This window comes from Glossina fuscipes, unplaced genomic scaffold (assembly GCF_014805625.2).
Source record: "Glossina fuscipes isolate IAEA_lab_2018 unplaced genomic scaffold, Yale_Gfus_2 1, whole genome shotgun sequence".
NCBI classification, from domain to species: domain Eukaryota; kingdom Metazoa; phylum Arthropoda; class Insecta; order Diptera; family Glossinidae; genus Glossina; species Glossina fuscipes.
The window spans coordinates 36,887,714-36,907,130 of NW_023998415.1; the positions used below are offsets into that span (position 1 = coordinate 36,887,714).

Genomic DNA, 19,417 nt, shown 5'->3' on the forward strand with positions numbered 1-19,417 from the left:
ATTTTTACGTTTCATACACTTTTTGTCTGAATTACAACATGTTGGCTCCGCGTGAGCTCTTCTTACTCCTGCCGATCAGCTTTCACAGTAACCTGCCCAAACGACGGAACACAGCGCAGAAATAGTGCTCTAATGACTCCATGCATATTGAAAATCGTGCAAAAAAAACTCTCCACGATATTTCAAGAAATTAATACACTCTGCACGTTGAAGCTCATTGGCATAGCTGGACAAATCTAACAATGCGGCTTGGAAAAGTGTCAAGTAAACTTTCACTTTAGTTAAAGAAAAGGCAGAGGAAGATTCCATAAATTCGTCACATTACATACACGTTCTGGACTGCATTTATGTAATTGGGGCTCTGTTTCGAAATATTCGAGCGGTTTTTGGATAATTTATATGGCAAACTCATTAAATGCGTTGGGATATCACATAATGTCTGTCCATGATATCTGACATAAATAGCTCACCCCGTTTTAGGGAACGTTTCAACTTTCTTTTGTTTGTTTACTAGGAATAGTGCTTTCGGGAGCTCCCTTGTTCATACAAGTCTCGCAAGGCAGAGGTAGAGCGCTGGCTGCGCTGCTCCCCAAATCTGCCTTTACTTACTTTTAACTATCGGTGGTCAAAAATTAAATTGCTATTTTCCGCAATGCTCCTATCTGACGTTCCATTATAAATTCATATTAATTGCGGTCTCTGCATTCTGGATTTTCTAAAAATTCTATTAAGCCTATAAACATGTATCTAAACGTTTTCTAAGCATGTTTATATTCACGTTCTTGCATCGTTTTGTTCGTGCGCCCGTCTGTCTGTACGTGGAGATTATTCAATTTTCAAAGTTTTGACTTACTAAAGTACTTGCAGAAGAATTGTTCCGATATGATTTAGATAAGAGTCTTATCTCCGCTGAGGTAGAGCTCTCAATATATTGTCGCCAGTAAGCTATAGTACGTGGTAATGTGAAATCTGCTTAATTTTCAATTCAAAGCATATAAAAGTTCGCTATAGAAAGAAACGGAATCGGTTTAATAAGATGCTGAATGTAAAAAAAAAGAGAAAAAACTTAAAAAGAATTCCAAAGCTTACGACAATGCATTGTAACGAGCATATAATATATTTCTGTTCCTGCGCATTATCATTTAATACCTTATTCTGTTTGGCTTTACAGGCAGCCAATGTCGCAACCTTCATTTTCCATCAACATGTGCCTAAAAAATACGCACCAGCAAAACAAAAAAGGGAAATGAGTAAAAAGTAGAAATTCGCTGATTCTTACTTTTTAGTTTAATTAGCGGCAATTCTTTCATCAATTCTTCCGTAGGCTAGTTTCCTAGTACAAGTACCTATATATTTTTAATAAACGACGGCGAACGACTTAAATAATAATTAAAGTTTTTTTAATTTGTTCTTACTATTTATGTTGAGACTAATTTTGGCTGCCAGGAATTCAAACGTTGCTAGTTCCTTTTGAATCCGGCTCTAGCAGCATCATCCATTCTTGGTTTCTCTCTCAGTCTTGTACGGCATGTGTGTGGTTAAAATGAATCATTTTTCATATGATATACGAAATCAAACGTTACAAACGCAATGATGAATGCATTATATTTTTATATCTGCTGATTTGATGGGTATAAAGATTTTATAAATGTAAATGAAAATGAAAATTCTTTATTTATGTTATCTTTTAAAGCATTTGTGTTTAATTTTGTTTATGTCTTCTAAACAAAAACAAAATAACTATTCTATCGATGTGCAACTAAACTTCGAATGTATTCGGATGTAATGTTTTTCTATGCAGTGTTGAAAAGCATTTACAAATAAACAAAGCATAGATCAATAGGTAGATAAATGGATGGATGGATGGACGGATATATGAATTGTTATATATTTTATAGGTTTTTAATTCATTTATGATGTTTGTGAACTTCTGTTCATATAAGAGATAAGTCATTCAATGGATTTCATGAATGGGATTCATAAATTATGGGAGAGAGATCGAGAGAGTGAGAGAGAGAGAGAGATTCCTTTTGGTATTATTAAGAAAAACTTAATCCACTCGGTCGAAGGGTGTCCGCCATATTAATTTTAGAATAAACGAAACTTTACGCAGCCAAAATACCTTCATCTGAGGAATGTACTAAATAGTTTTTAACATTCTATCTTATGATTGATTAATTGGCAAAACACATTAAAACAAGTAAAGAAGACAAAATTTAACCAACTGTAATTTTATGTGGGTTAGGCCGAGCTTTTCGATTTTCACATACAAAAAGTACAGTTTTTCCGTAAGGTAAATGTGGTGAAATTTCAGCCTTCTATCTTCTATAAATTGTGAGTAATGAACAAAAATCCACAAATTTTGAAGAATTTTAGAAGAACGAAGTTGCTTTCAGTTTACGCTTCATTGTGGACCTGTGCTTTAACCAATTTGGCTCACTTCTATTGTTTCTAACAAAATTTGAAGTCGATAGCTTTATTTCTGCGGCCAGGAGAATGTTTACAACAAACGGACAGAGAGACACTCAGACAGACGGACAGAGGGACATGCTTAAGTCAATTCAAAATTTCGTGCTGATCAGGAATATACATACATTTTGGGTTCTCTAAAGCTTCCTTCTGTACGTTGCAAACGTTTCAACAAAATGAATACACTCTTCAAACTTCGGCGATGGTTAAAATAACCAATAAGCTAAGGAAACTAAGGAAAGAACGACTAGACAAGATTATGGCATGTAAAGAAAGAATCGCGAATATATAGTAGACTGTATAAAAGATAAACACAATAGCAGAAAAGAGAGAAAGACAGATGCTCGCACTCTTCGTTCGTAATTTCATCGAACATCAATGTATTGACTTTAAAATGCCATGCATTTCTATCAACGTCACTATCGCTAATCTTCGTTTTCTTGTCTTGCCGCTATTGTGCTTGTTAATGATGATGCCGATGACCATGACGATGACGATAACGATGACGATGATGCTGTTATTGTGTATTGTGTTCATTGCTCGGCACATGTTCGCTCGCTTGCCTGCTTTCTGCGCTTACCATCATTGTAATGTAGCGTTTAAGCTGAACATGAAAAATTTTGCATAATAATTTTTTTCCGCTTCTTATTTGTTTTCTTCTTTTTTTTTTTTTATTTTTGCTCAAGTTTCAATTAAATTATTTTCTAGTTTATATTTATGTTCGGTAATACATTTTAATAACGCGCCATGGCCTCGTGCCTGGATTTTCTTAATAGCATAGCAGTATTTTTTTTCCATCACATTTTTGTAGTTGTAGTTGTTTCATGAATTTTGAGATTTAATTTCTTTTGTTTTCGTTTTTATTTATTCTTAATTTTTTTTCGATTTTTAATGATGAAAAGAAGAAACCAGAAAATGTTCTTTTTTTTTTGCCTAATTGCTGACATAAATCGAAATTTTGATTGTTAGCTTAAGAATGTTTCCAATGATGTATTATGCAACACAATTTTAGTCATCAAAGCGAAGAGATTGTATCGGCAAAGTAGCAAGAAGACTATAATAAGTCTTAAGACTTTTAAATTTTGTAAACGCACATATATAAAAATTACGAAATTTGTCCCGTGATATAGCGTAGAGCAAATAGTGCTACCGATGAGGCTGTAAGAATAAAAAAAGAATCGGAGATTTTGATTTGCTGTTTGTATAACAATCCATAGGATATTGCCAAGTTCTTGAAAAATGTGATACAGTATTTCGTACCTCTGGCTATGTCTTACACCTAAATATTATTAAATTTTCCTCTTTCTTCCCACTTAATATTTATCTTAGTCCTAAGTAATGTTCCATTAAAATTTTCTGATATTTAAGCATTTTAATTCTTGCGACTTGCTTTTATCTAGAATAGCTAGCCAAGATAGTTAGTGCAATCAATTTTTGCAAATACATATATATATCTTATGATATTCTTAATCGACTTTCATTTTCAATGAGACTGTTCAATCATAAGTTGAAATTGTTATCAAAGGCTAACTAGCTTTCTCCATCCACCTTAGTTATTTTAGTTACTGATTGTAGATAGGATATGAAAACTGAAAGCAACCCCTTGAGCAAATCCCTCAACGGCCGTTACGGCAACCTTTTTTTCTACTCTCTTTAGATTACTCAGGACAGTGGTGTTCAACTACTACCGACCACAGTGGTGAAAACTTCAGAATGAAAGAAGAAATTTTAATCCATTAACAAATGACAAAAACCGGACAAACTTAGAAATTGATTTACATATGTAAAAAACCTACACCTACTACCTAGATTAGATCCAAGGACACAAAATCCAGTATTGCACCTTTATACCCTACAACACTTAACGGTAGTAGGGGTATATTAAGTTGGTACGAATGTGTACGACACCCAGACGGACTTGGAACGGGCACATCTTTTCTTATACTGACGTATTCAGGATCACTTTCTGAATCGAGCTAAGCTTGTCTCTCTTGTTTTCTTGCATGTGCAATCATTAACTTTCGCAATTTTCGAGATATTTCAATGAAATTTAATGCACTGACGTATTTTGTCCCAAGGGTGGATGCAACGGTTCGGAACGGTTCGAAACGGACCAGTTTTTCGATCACTTCTCATACAAAGACTTATTTTGAAAACTCGTTACATGAATGACTATACTGCATTGGTGTAGGGTATTTAATGATGCGCCTTGCACCATTATAGTATTTTTACTTATCATTTAAGCATTTCGAATGCAAAGGGCTCATTAAGGGCTCACGCATTAGTTAACTGCTACCTTCAAACTGGGGACTGGACATGCAAGCTTCCACCGTGGTTTCCATATGTATGTAAGTATGCAAGCTTCCTGCCGAAGGATCTTGTCAAGCACCAATCTGCAGTAAACTATTGCTGCCATCTCTAGCCGTAGGTACTCGTGACATAGTGAGTGGGCTCTTGACCCCCTGCAGCTTAAAATTAAAGCCTTCAGCCTTACTTAACGGTACGTAGTCACTCTTGCCTTTGGATTAATTCTTGCCTTCCGGCTAGCTAACGCCGGACTACCCCTCTTCAAGATATATTAGCATTAGGTGTCACAACTGACATGGCGAGCGGTGCCGTGCTCTCGACTATTACAAAATCAACGTATTTTACGTAACCAGTGATCAGCTGGTTTGGTTAGTATTCCTTTCTTAGCAGTAGACTATAAGAAAAGAGTGCTTCGTTCATTGTACCCCTAAGCTATCTTTCAGAAAACTTCTCGCCAAGTTATAGATAGTTCAAGCTTTAAACTCGAGGAGAGAGTTTCGGCACATCTATGCTTCCCCAAAAGCATAGCTTATCGCCCATATAATAACAACAATAAAAAAAAAAATAAAAATAAAAAAAATGCAAACTGCTTATTGCGGTTTATGTGTGGTTGCGTGTGGTATCGTGACGGAGATATTATGAAGAGTACAGGTTGATGCGGATTTTTCATAAACGACTCAATTGGTCACTTACTTGGACGGTTATAATAAAGGCTTTAACGGACGTACCATTGTAACGCAACTGAAGCCCAAATTTTGAAATGTAAAGCGCACCGATAGTGCCATGATCAACCAAAATGATAGATTTAATCTCAAATATGGTAAACATATCGACGCTTTAGACACGCGAGATATATACTAGCATATCTCATTACTAGCTCGATCTCATGGATGATCAAAGAATCGGGTATGAAGCTGGGCTTCAAATGATGCTCGATCTGCGATCGACTGCGCTCGGCATGACAGCCAAGATGCTTACTAGTACATTCCAAGTTCGACGTTATAGACGACGCACCAGATTCCTGAAGATCCTGAAGTGACTTTTTAAGGCGACGCTGTGCGAGAATAGCGAGAATTTCGCTATTTCGTCTCGTCACGTTTCAAATTTTAATTGTAATGCCGTTTACGACATAACTTCGAAAAAGAATTGCTATCACGTAGATATATAAAATTTAATTACTCGTTTGTTATGTCATAAAAACTATTACAGAACTTTATAAAAACCAGTCTTCTCAGTAGACCGTCGTTTACACTCGTAGAGAAGCACTTGTAATTAACGTTTATTTTAAAGCGAAACGCTTTGTTGCTCTCGCAGAAACTATATCTTCTTGATCTCTTTGATAGTCGAATTTCAAGACGATCCTTTTCTTTGATCTAATTCTTTGATAGGTTTTAAAGTCATCCGAATAAAAATTTCGTATCGAATTCTTCTTTTCAGAAAACGAATGCCCCTGCAACCGTTACTTCTCGTGTATGTAGTATTTGTAAAGTAAAGTTAAGCTAATTAAATGTAGACTTTCAAACGGAAACTCTTCATAATAATATGTCATTCTTAATGATTTTTTCATTCCCAAAATCATAGAGTGAGCACTTAATTTTATAGTTATGTTCGCGTTAGCATGACTCATATTTGATGATTAATGTGTTGATGGAAAACTTGACTTATTTCGTGCAAATATTTTACAAACGGATTACTCGAATTTTAATCAAAGATTTAAATAATGATTTTACGAAAAAAAAAACAAAAAAAAAAAAAAAAATGAAAAAGGATTTGTCAGCAGCTGTAAGTTGACTCAAAATTGCCTTTGGCAATTTAAGAAAAAAGAAAAGAAAAAATAAAATAAAAGCAACTGTAGCAGCAACCTGTAAGACGACTTTAATATCTATATATATATATATATATATATGTGTAAATAATTACGTCGCATTAACAACTACAACAACAGCATCGACATGTACCATTAAGAAGAAAAACATTTTTGCTTAAGCTTGCATAATAAACGAACGAACAAATGAATGAACGTAAAAACACTTTAATCGACCGAAATGCAAGCAGACAGCAGATACCTAGAGAGACAAAGTGTTCTTCAGGCATTTTTACATGTTTATTGACTGGCTTTTAAATAACAACAAGTTTGAGTTCGTAAGCGTTTTTATTGTAAATAATTTCAATTTCAACGTTTATTGCGTACGGTGTGACGCTTTTCGCTTACTTCATAGCAGTTTTTATTTATTTAAGTTTTTTTTTTTTTTCCTCTTTTTTTTTACCAAGAATAAGAAAAATGAATCTAAACCAAAAGCCCAAACCTATGTATGGATGGATAGGCTTATGGCCGAATTTTTAATACCCAACATTCATGAGGTCTTGATTTTATCCTTTACAGGGCAGTACTCATTTTAATTATCTCTCTAACTTCCCTGAAAATATTCCGACATTATCAGTGATTATGATACATTTGCGATGACCGAAATCTCTATAATTTATAACACGTGGTAATAAATATCTAATAACGTTAAGCGAAAGCAGCAAAATGATTAAAACAATTTCATATTTAATGTTACTTTGGCGAGTTATGATAACAGTGGCGGATGATTGATTCTTATTATTATTTGTAATTATAACAACATTTTGATTGCTAAGTATGTTCACAGCAAAAGAGAGCAAGCAAGAGAGTGGGCAAGTGAATCAATTAATCTCAGTTTCTCAATCACTATAATAGGATCTTGGGCAAAGTGCGAACTTACGGCAATCGCATGACTAATAGATAATGAATTGATAATGAGAAGTACAAATGAAATATATCGTACGTTTAACAAATTAAAGACTCGTTCGATCATCCATTCTGCACAACTAAACTATAAACTGATATTTCGTAAATATTTCAGAGTATTACGTGAAAAATGATACTTGCGAAGATTTCCAGTTCAAATGCTTGTGAATGTTGCAGCGATTCTAAAAGACGAATGGACGGAACGGTAACACATTACGTTGATCGAAAGACTACTATGTAATCTGTTTGATGTATGTATCTGCACAATGAGCTCGGGCACATTGAGCCCGGCTTGAATGCTTTCAACCGCCGTCATGGCATGAATATATATACATATATACATATCAGAATCAGAATTGATTTAGGGCCGGTCAACTGACTCTTATTTAAAAGCCTACAATTTCTAAACTTATCGCTCTAAGCTCTTTGCAAGAATTTGTTGCAAAATACAATAAGTTTGCAAAAAATTTACTTACGCAACAAATTTCATTACCCAGAAGTTGACTGTTGTCACTATTAAGCACAGAAGGTATATCTTAGAGTTCGAAGACTCACCTTTCTATAATAGTACGAGGTGTGTCTAGACTTTTCAAATTTCGTGGGCTACGTGCATACGATTTTCGATTTTTGAATTTGTTTTTTTTTTTTGTTATGTTCGTACACATGTTCCCAACATATGTTGTACACATTTTGTGTTTTTAGTTGTTTTCTTTTTTAACATGTATTAAGGGTAGATGTGTTCTGTTGTGCTTGGCACTTGACAAGCTCAGAAGATGTTAATGACAATTCCATGCCTGGATGTCCCAGCGTTTCATTAACCGATGAAAACTTTGAAGTAGCGAAGAAAATTGTTAGTAAGAATTGTCGAATCACTATTAAAGAAGTTAATGATCGATGTCGGCATATCGGTTGGCTTATGCCTAAGCAATTTTTTCGAATTTTTTGGGCATGAAACTTGTGGCGGCAGCAAAGTTTGTTCCAAAATTTGTAAATTTTGATCAAAAGGATCATCATTTTTTGTGACCAAGAACAATACCGTAACCCAAAAAGTCCATATCAGAACCGCGGTATTTTATACCTAAGGGGGATTGCTTTGAAGGGTAAAAAAATCGATATTATTGAAAAAATAAGCATTTTTCGAGAAAACTAAAAAATCACTTTTTTAGAGAAATTGCCATCTCTCTATTAGTGTAAGGCTGGAATTTAAGCAGGTTAGAAACAGTACCGATTATTAAAAAGAGAATTTCGAATTCATTGCATTATACTGACAAGGGATTCTTCGAATTTCGAAAATGCGAACTTACGTCTCAGCGTTGTATTAGGCAAACTCATCTCTTGAAATTGCCATAAAATTGCGCGTCGGTCATAACTGCTGCACATATTTGATGCGAAGCAATATTTAGAGCTGTGTTCTGTGCACGAGCCGAACAAGGGTTTGGCCACGTCGGAGCTAAGTTAATCTAGATTAAATTCTACCAGTAGAACTTTTACTTTACTTATACTTCTTTCTATCTGTTGTTGTTTTTGGTTTTTTTCCTCCTTTTTCATGCTTTTTATTTCCCTTTTTTTATTTCCTATTACGCAAAAAACTTGTGGCTGCTAATAAATAGATTTCACTTGCATTTCGATTCAATTGATCTTTTTCTTTCTTAGCGGAATTGAAACTTTATTTAATCTATTTATGAAGTTTTTCTTACCGTATTTCATTGTTTCTTTCTTCACTAAATGTCCAACATAGTGGACTCTAATTAGTTTTTCACGGTCTACATGACCGGCATACTTTGCTACATCTAGCATTTCTATAATTATACGAAGAGAGAATATTACTAAACGACCCGATAAGATAAATACGAATATTATGACGAACTTATCATAACTGCCACAAAAGTTGTGCGATCATAAACTAGTAAAACTACATCACACCTGGAACTGCAAAAAAAAAGAAGACGAAGACGAAGAAAAGAAAAAAAAAAAAAAAAAAACCAAACAATGATCACAACAGCAAGAATAGCAGAAACAACGAATGCTTATGAATCAACAGAAGAAAATGCAATAAAATATTGTATAAAACCAAGTGCAACAGTGACGAAATATAGGAACAATAATGAAATCGTCTTATGAAGGCGTGTGTATGTGTGTGTGTTTATGTGTGTGTATATGTGGCAACAAATGCGAAAGATATTCGAAAACAGAGCTTGAGAAAGCAGATTTAAAAGGAAAAATTAAATAAAAGAGACCGGATGAACGATATAAAGGGTGCTGGTACTTACGCTCTCTACGTACGTAATGCGTGCTCGGGTCAAACGAGCTGACAAACTTAACTTAAATATACTTTCAAAGTGTATGCATATATATATATATATATATATATATGCACGTTGTTGTTTAAAGTTGTGTCTTCAAAAATTCAATTATTCTTTTTGCCCTTCTTCTTTAATCGAAACCTGATAATGATGAAACCGCTCCTCAATTATCTCGAAACCCTTTGTTTTTCTTTTCATATAACAAGTTTACTTAGTTACCATTAACGAAGATTTCATGCATACCGTGCATAGGTTCTGTAACCCTACATGTATGTACTCATGCGCTTTCTGATTTTATGTTCTCTCTCTCGCTCTCTCTTTCTCTCTTTCTCTCCTTTATCCTCTTTTGCATTCTTCTTTTCTTTTTTTTTTTTCGTCTGTATTCTTCTTACTGCACTGCGAGTCTTTTGCATTGGGAAAGGTATTTACAATCCGTAGATGCGAGTTTTATGTTTTACTTAATCATTATTCTGCACATTTTAGTTCTATTTTATACGCTTGGTTTATGCCTCTTGTCTTCTTCGTGCACACATAGCTATTTATATGTTTGGTATTCTATGTGTTGTTCTCCATGTGCTTGTTGCTATTGTTGTTCTCATTGTTGTTGTTGTTGTTGTTGTTGTTGTTGTTGTTCTCGTTCTTGTTGTTCTTATTGTTCTTGTTGTTTGTGCTGGTGTGGATTTCTTAAGGTTAAGGACCCTTACATACAAGTTGTTGTCGTTTAACGCTTACACTCAAGCATGTTGATATTTGCAACTTTTATGCGATTTCTTTTTTCTTTTATTTATTCATTTATTTACTTTTTTTCCTTATATAGAAAATGCTTTTTATTTGACAGGGCCGCGATTTTGGTCATGACTTTTGTATTCATTATTTAGTGGGGTAGGCTTTCAGAGACTTGTTACTTACATTTTCATTTACAGACACTTGAAAGGGTTTACATACGTAAACACGTTCGTGTTAAGAGGTTTGCTTAAAGCTTTTCACATTAAAGATAATTTGCTTACCTTATCATAAAATGAAATACGCAGTTCAAGTTCAATCTTTAAGCATCAATTCTATGATGTTTTCTACACTCATTGGAAAAGTTCAAGAAGAAAAATGTAATAATTTCTATAAAAAAAAACTTCATGAAAAAAAAAAAAATTACAATTCAGTAGAAAAATTAAATTTACTTCCATTTAATGAAAACCGAGCACAAATCAATCTAACGAAACAACTTAAATATGAAATCGTGCGAACCCCAATTATTTCCACTGATAATTTAAATTTTGAAGTTACGTCACACGTTGATAAAAAAAACGCAATGCTTTAATTAATAAACTTCTTTAGGTGTTAAAGAGGCCGAGTTTTAGTTTTCAATTTAAATTTTTAAAGTCTTTCGAATTTCATACGTAGCAAATACACAGACACAGATAGGTATGCTTCGAACCATTTAGAGCCGCAAGTTGATTAGAGAAGTGCTTTCCTTAGATTTGTTTCGAGGTTTTAAATGAATTGCGCTAACAAGGCAGTCATCTGTGTAAATCTGTTTAAAGTGTAAATAGATTCGTTACTAACAATATGCGGGTAAATATCCGATCAACAATATCTGATACAAAGGCAATGTATAAGTGAAATTTCGCCAGATTTTGTTGGCAGTTGCTTTTCGGTTCCGTTCGAGAGCAAATTAATAAAAGAACACACCGTTGCCTATATTTGTGCTATGTGTTGAATTTTGCTTTCTATATATATATGTATGCATGCGTAAGAGTATAGAACTTTTTCGAGCCGTTTAGTAAAGTTCCGAAAGATCTGGTTTGTAATTGCTTTTCCATACGCAAGCATTAAGAGTGCCATACAGTATCGTGTTTGCATTTTAGCAAAGTATTGGACGAGACTCGTGCTTTGTTTGATTCATAGATTAAAAAGGTCAAGGTCAATCTATTGAATATTCAACACCGACCGCTACAAACCAATTTGGTTTGGTCGAGAAATGTTGAAAATTGGACATTTTTTTCATAAATCAATTTAACGAAGTTGGTGGGTGATGGGGCGGGGGGGGGGGGGTAGCCTAAAACAATTAAATACAAAATTACCAGGACTGACAACAGACAGACGGGTGGGCTTAAGTGAATTCAAAATATGATTCCCAAACGTGGTCGGTGAGTGTTCATCATCTTGCATATATCCTCGCAAATTTATTGTATTTTCTTTTGCGATTATTTTAGTGTATTTTTTTTTTTTTTTGCTTAATTCGCAGTCAGTTAAGTTTTGCACTTAACCAAATTGAGGAAATCTGGAAAAAATTTTGCAAAACGCAGTTTATGGGATTTTTTTTGTGGCAAAAATGTATGAGACCGTTTGGCATAAGGATGAACGCGAACGTAAATGCATATGTATATGAATTGATCTAGAATCTCACACACGCACACGCACACATACACACACACACACACACACACACACGCACCAATCATCTCGCTACACACAGCGAAAAGGTTCCTTCAGGTCGATATTCGTCGAAAGGCGAAATGATCGCATGCTTGGTGGATTATAAACGGGATCTGTAATCCTCGTACCGTATGCGGAAAGTGTTCAAAGTGAATGAAATCAATTGAGCTAATTATGTTAGCAATATGTGTTCGCCCCAAATATTCAAAATGAAAGTAAATGAAATATCATGACATTGATCCTCGCCTTTTGCATAAATCATTTTTCCTATCTTCTCGAGTAATTTTTTATTTAAATTATTGTGTTCCGCTGTCTTATGAATTGATAAGTTGTTATAGATTATCATAAAAAGTATTTCAAATTGTAAGCGAGTTTCATTGGATCCATCTTTGTGTATCATATGATTCACGGGCGTGTGACTCATACATTTTTTATGTTGTTTTTCGTTCACAATTCACACGGAAACTAATAATTTGACCGCTCGATACTCGTAAATAATGCTTGTAATGCCTATATGCCGACTATGACAACAGAAATAAACAAAAAGAGAGAGAGAGAAAAAAAAAATAAAAAAAATAAAAATGAAATATAAATATTTTACCATTAATTCTAAAAACAATAGATCGATTAGTTGTATACGGTTATAACTATATATGCAAACGAGCAAACGAGCAAACGATTTAACTCGAATTACATTGAAATGCGATGACAATAGCGAAAATAAATATTCGTTAAATGATTCACGCGTGATGCAACTGAATGCCATGCCGCATACATGGCCACAAATACAGGAATAAGCGGTACATGCATTAACACATACACGTGTGTACACAGTTAAATACACATACACGGTCGCTGGATGATAAGTCACAAGAGAGCATAACGAAGAAGAAAACTTCAAAAATCAGCAAAAAATTTTAACAAAAGTTTACCATAACTTTTATATCAACAGCACCGTAAGAAGAAGCAGAATTAGGCGGGCGAGAAAAGAAACTGAAGGTGAAAATGTTAACGCATATATGCATATATGCATATATGTATATGTATGCATATGCATGTAAGAAAAGTGTATTCGTTACTTATAAGCCTTAGAGTAAACGTTGGCCAGAATGAATTGCAAAATCGGTTAAAGGATCCGCCTACAGTGCTACGTAAAGTGGGAACACCTTTGTTTTTCAAAAGAAATAAGAAATTTTATTTTTATCCATTAGTCACAAGTTACCCGAGGTGAATCTACAAAAATTCGAATAGGCAATGCTGTAGCGTCTTTGCATGGAAATGGAAGAAGCCGGCCATGTCGGCGCAAATTTTATATAGCTTATCAAAATCTCATTTCTTTTGCGCGGACGCAAATTTCGAAAACCCCGTAGCGTATATAAATTATTGGCCAATAATAACAAACTCTCTTCCATCTGTCCATCTGTCCATCTGTTAATCTGTCCATCCTTCTGCCTGCACAAGTGTGTTGTATCTGTGGTAAACTCGAATTCAAAATTCGATTGCAAAAGAATTTGAAAATGAAATTTTTAATAGAAAGCGCCTACAACGCCCACACGTCTATATAACAAAAAGTGTGAAGAACTTTGCTTTCCTTGTTTTTTGCTGGTTACATATATATTTCGACTTTCATTTTGAAGAAGTTGGAAAATGTCAGCCGCGCCCATTTAATATTATAAAGTATGATGATAATTTAGTTTTCTTTGTTGTTTTTTTTGCCGAAATCACGGCGATTTCATAATTTCTTCGTCCTTCAATTTTTATATAATTTACAGGCGACAAAGGCGGTAAAGTGAATTTCGTAGATACCTTCCGAAGCCAACGTTAGACTATCAATGAAGTTGTGCAGAGAGGGGGCCAAAGTCTGGAGTATACATTTCATCCATCAAAGCTTTGCACCTAAGTTCTTAAAATTTTTGCATATCAAGCATTCAATGATGCTTGCGGTCTAGTGTCGTCCATCATCGTAGGACTTTTATAGACTTTCTATTGAACTATGCTGATCGATTTTTCGCTTGAATCGTTTGCTACACTCGCTGTGTTATTAGAGATTAGAATCAATCGTTTGGCAAATGTAGAAGGGGCGCATGAAAAACATCTGTATGTTGTTGTTGTTATTGCTCTTGTATATTGCATATATTTGTAAACATCGGCTGGTTTTTTCACTTTTTCGTAAAATATAATAAAAATTTGCAAAATTCGAGAACCTTTTAAGAAATTTCACTCAATTGCATTCGTATAAAAATGTTCGCTCGATTAAATGAACAACAAAACTATTTTCATGAAAATTATACAATGCGAGATTATGTCGCAAACGTATGGCTATATGATGCAATCTGATTAGCTTTGCATTATATGTGAAACCAAACACCATCTAGTGTGAAAAACTTTCAATATATTTTTTTTTTTGCTTTACATAAATATTTAGCTTAAGATATTTGCTTATGAGTATTCAAATTTGTACGTTTTACTGTTAGCTTAAGAAAGCAATGTTAGTTAGTTAGGTAGCTTTCGTAAACCAATATGACAAAGTAAAAACTGTTTAAACTTAAATGTTTTTACGCTTATTGACGTGAATGCCCTTATTGCGCTTAATGTTCGCAGCAGTAAAAGAACAGAAGTCATTAACCTTTTTACTTGAATTTAAATGAGTTTTTTTTTTTTTTTTTATTGTTTTCATTTTTTGAACAAATTTAATTAGTTGGCAAATTTTCTTTTTCTTATTTTCATTTAAAACTTGATCTAGTCTAGTTTTAAATTTTTTTTTTTTTTTTTTTTAGTAGAGAATATACCAAATTTGTTATTGCTTTCGTAGCCGAGATATTGTGAACGAAGTGTATTTTCTTCATGAACGTCTGAGATTGAAAGTCAGGCATCTCAGGCTAGCTTTTGATGATCATCGTTTCGTGCATCACCTTTAAGTACGGAATAGATTTTGAAAGAGTAATGGAACTGCTTAAAAAAATAGCTGCAAGCTTGAACTTGTTGGGGCTTCTAATAAAAAAGAAGTAAATCTATGGCGAAACTTTTCAATGTAAACCTGTAATGCATTATACATAGGGCGTAGGCGCATGAGTCAGGGCTTTCAGGGCTGTTCGTTTCAAGGAGTTTGTTAATTTAACAGGACGTTAAGGACGGCGTGTATCACCGGTGGTACACACAAGCGAATGCTTATGCGAAATAGCAAAAAAAAAAAACTGCGCCGTCCTTCACGTGTTAATTGCAGTTCCGTATATGCCTTCTAATATATCTTTTTATTGTAGCTTGCGGAGGTGATAATAACATCTTCGCTTGCAATAATGTTTTTCGAGAATAAGAATTTCACTAATAATTATTACTCATTGGCTAAAGGTTTAAATCAAAAAGCTAACATGGACCCGTGTACAGCATCTGCGCTTGACAATTCGGTGACGTATAAGTAAAAGTTTTCAGTTTGTTCACTTTCGCTTTCATTGTTCTTCATTCGTGGTTATCTACTTCCAGAGTGAGTTAATAACGGTCTTAACGCTTTGTAATTTTATACTTGGCTATCGCTGAATAACTAAGAGCTTAGATTTGCTTTAGGTGCGCTGGGGTAAGAATACCCGGCAGAAGCAATCAGAATTGCCTGCTGCGCGTCTATACACACAAATAAATTCTTAATGGGTTTTTCTCATTGTGACGATAAAAGAAATGTTTTATTGAAAGTGCTGTCCATCGTTAGAGCTTTACACATGTTTTTCACATTTCTTTCAATCGGTGGACTCTCTCAAACAAAGCGCTTTGGCGAAGCCATTTTTTGACCTCTTCATAATTGTCCATCTGCTATGCAGTCTCTGGTTTGTTTCTCTTCTATATTTGTCGTCTTCGAATAAGTTTATTGGCAGCTATTACGTCATCAATCACTGGACGTGTCTGTTAGCTGATTGAAAATAATTGATATATAAATCGATTATAATTGTAGTCTTTTTGTCTTTAACAATTGTAATCATTTTTGCGAGTGGACCGGTGATGATCACGATCAATGCAATTTTTTTTTTCCTTCATTTAAATTTAAGTTTAGTTAATGCCATTTTCATTTTGTTCAGTGTAGTATTAATATATGTTTTAACGATTAAGTGTTTTTGTTGAATCAATGCATTTTTTAAAGTAATTTTTTTCTTTTTTTTCTAGCTTGCACTTTATTTATCTGCGCTACGCCTATCGGTAAAAATTATTAATTATAGTGAAATATTATTTTTAGATTTGCGTTTTTTCCTTCACCCTACTTACTTATCACAATATTAATTTTTAGTAATGAAGATCAGAAAACCGCAAAATTTTTGATCAATCTCCTTCGTCATTCAGCAGCAAGCATTGCCGAATATGCATTCGCTACCCGATGAAATGAGAACAATTTCGTTAATTCTCTCAAATCGTACAGTGCGTATTAACAACGGCGAAGGAATAAATGTACCAAAATTCAGTTTGTTAAGAGTTACGTCAACGCCCGTGACAGTTTCTGCCATCGAAGATGGGCAGATGGGGCAGACAGAGACTTAGACCTGGAATAGCAAATGGTGCTGGTTAATGGCTTGGCCATGAAAGCGGGTAGAAATACCTAATCTTTGGAGCGGTCTATTCGGCTTTCGAGTTCTTTTCACATAATAAATATTGTTACGTGCTGTTGCTGCTGATAAGCAGTTTATTGAAGATTTAGGTTTTTAACTATGATTTCTATTTTTGCATGGATTTCGACGGAGAAGTGATTTAAGAATGTGTTTGTGTCTGTGTTGTGGCAGATATTGTTTTCTCATTTTAATTCTTAATGGCAAGCAATCGAACATAAACACGATCACGTGAGGAAGGAAGCCCATGATTTTCAAGCGTATCTATTGATGTAGGGTCAAAATGCGACAACCGAAGGCATGCCTTCTTCTTCCAGAGAAAGAGTGACTTCTCGCGTCTAACTTATATCTGGCTTGTTACATAGCCATAGCCATGAAATATCATATGCACACATTATATATGCATTCATAATTCAAAAATAAAAGACGTGCAGTTGGTTAGTTGGTTAGTCGCATCTATAAGAGGATATAAATTCAAGATCTTATATGAAAGGTATGCAATGTTTGGCTCAAGATATGCCCATTTTTGTTTGCTTGGTTTTTTTCGATGACTCTCTTTGACGATTTCACCTACTGACCGTTTAAAGTGTTATGCTTGCCTTTCTTACGGTGTTTGTGTTAATTTAGTTTCTTCTTTTATTGTTATTATATTTTTTTTCTTTAAAATTTCGTTTCTCATACTGTTTTCTCTTGCGAAAATGAAAATAAAAAAATGTCAACTACCGTTTTGCTTTGAATGTTAAAATTTGTCATCGACAGGTGCGAACCTGACCATAGCAACGCAGAACAACTTTGCATACTTGTACGATTTTTTCTCATTCAATATTTTTAGGGCACAGAAAGAGAAAAGATTCTTCCCCTATCGATTAATTATTTGATTCTTGTAAAATTATTTTTAAAACTTTAGTCTTTCTTGTAATGATAGTTAAAGATGTGTTTGGTATATATGTGCAATTTGATGGATTTCTCTCAAGTCAAACTATTCAAATTAAGTTCGCATCAATTTTCTTAACCTTCATTTTAAACCGAAATAGTTTCTATTATTTCTACTACCGTGTCATTTGTAAAATAAATTTTCAGTAAATCTCTCTATCCCTCTCCCGACCGATTACCCACAGCTATATTCTTCTTTCTCTCTCTCCTTCTCAATATCTTTCTCTTTTCCCCTTTGAAGTATTTGCGGTAAACTTCATGTTCGAAAATTAATTTACTCTCGTCATATCGTCGTGAAGGTGAACCAAACAGCATAAATTTGCTTGTAATTTACGTTCATATTGTTTGTTGGGTGTATTGTGCGCGGTGTTCAAAGAATTTTCTTTTAATTAAAACAATGAAAACTACGGTAAAGAACTTGAAACATTATCATTAAACTACCGAGTAGCAGTAGGGATGCGAACTACGAAAGTTAGAACACCGGAAAGTGAAAAAGAATTTTGCAAAGTTTTTGTTTTTTTTTTTATTTTTGCTTGAAATACTAACTAAAATGAAAGTACGAAGAGAGACAAGAAGGATTATAATTGCGAAAATTTTTTCATTTCCTTTATAAATGGATTTATTTAACTGTTTCCTCGCCTTTTCGTAATCTTGAGCTTCTTGGATATTCGCTTTTATATCGGATATTCGTAATTTTTACTCATGATCTTAAGCCAAAGACTATATTAAAAGTGTACAAGAAAAATATTTCGGCTTTTGTTCGCTAACTTTGCATAATCACTTCAATTAAGGCGATAAGTCTTCGTAGGCTTATGACCAGTGTGTATTGGAGCCATTGATAGGCAAAAATTGCAGTATCTGAAAATGATTTATACGTTTCTGCTCTAGATATTCCGATGACAAAAACGCGTCGCTCTCTTTAGATGAACTAACGGTGCAAAGAACTCTATTTGCGAAAACTCTATCGCTATTGAAACGGATGATGAAAAGTGGCTCGCGCACGACAGTAATATGCCAGAAAGATTCTAGTTCAAAATCGATGGAGCGCAAATTTCGAAATGACGCAAAGCAAGTTAATGCTCGTAGCTGGTCATACCTTGATGCCTTTGACATACGACATATAGAATTGAACAATGGGAGTGATTTTGTCTTTAGTCACAACATTGTCGGGCCATATAATGTTTTATCGACTCGGACAAAATTAAGAGAACAACGAGAGCAGGAGGAATGTTACGAAAGATGCTCGATGAATTCCAGAGGCTCTACAAGGGAACGTTTTGGTCAAAATGGCTCTCTTTTGTCTTAAAAAAGTTGCTTTAAAATACCAAGAAAATGGGTTTGAGTTTTGCTGACCAAACGCCACATGCACAATTTTCTTGACTCAATATAAACTAATGAAGAGCTCGGCCATTGGTTCAAAATTTTGCAAGCACTTGCAACACATTTAATTATTAGTGAATATATAACGGTCCACGTCTCCATCTTGCTCCGTTATGCTTCAAGTTGCTCACGTTATGTCTCACAATTTTTATACTCATCACGGAAGGGTGAGGAGTATATTCAGTTTGTCAAAACGTTTGCGACGCCCAGAAGGAAGCATCAGATTCTGGATCAACATT

At 34.3% G+C, this 19,417-nt stretch overlaps 1 protein-coding gene across 3 annotated transcripts in view; it reads left to right on the forward strand.

The window, feature by feature from the left end:
* The window catches only part of LOC119631960 (capon-like protein), a 224,619-nt gene that overhangs the window by 16,210 nt on the left and 188,992 nt on the right, over positions 1–19,417 (forward strand). The window contains exon 1 of one of the 3 annotated variants that reach the window (XM_038024604.1): positions 13,167–13,281. The exons of the other annotated variants lie outside the window; for them this stretch is intronic. The gene's annotated coding sequence lies outside the window, so the exon portion shown is untranslated. Of the gene's footprint in view, positions 1–13,166; positions 13,282–19,417 lie in introns of those variants that run through there. 3 annotated transcript variants of the gene reach the window in all.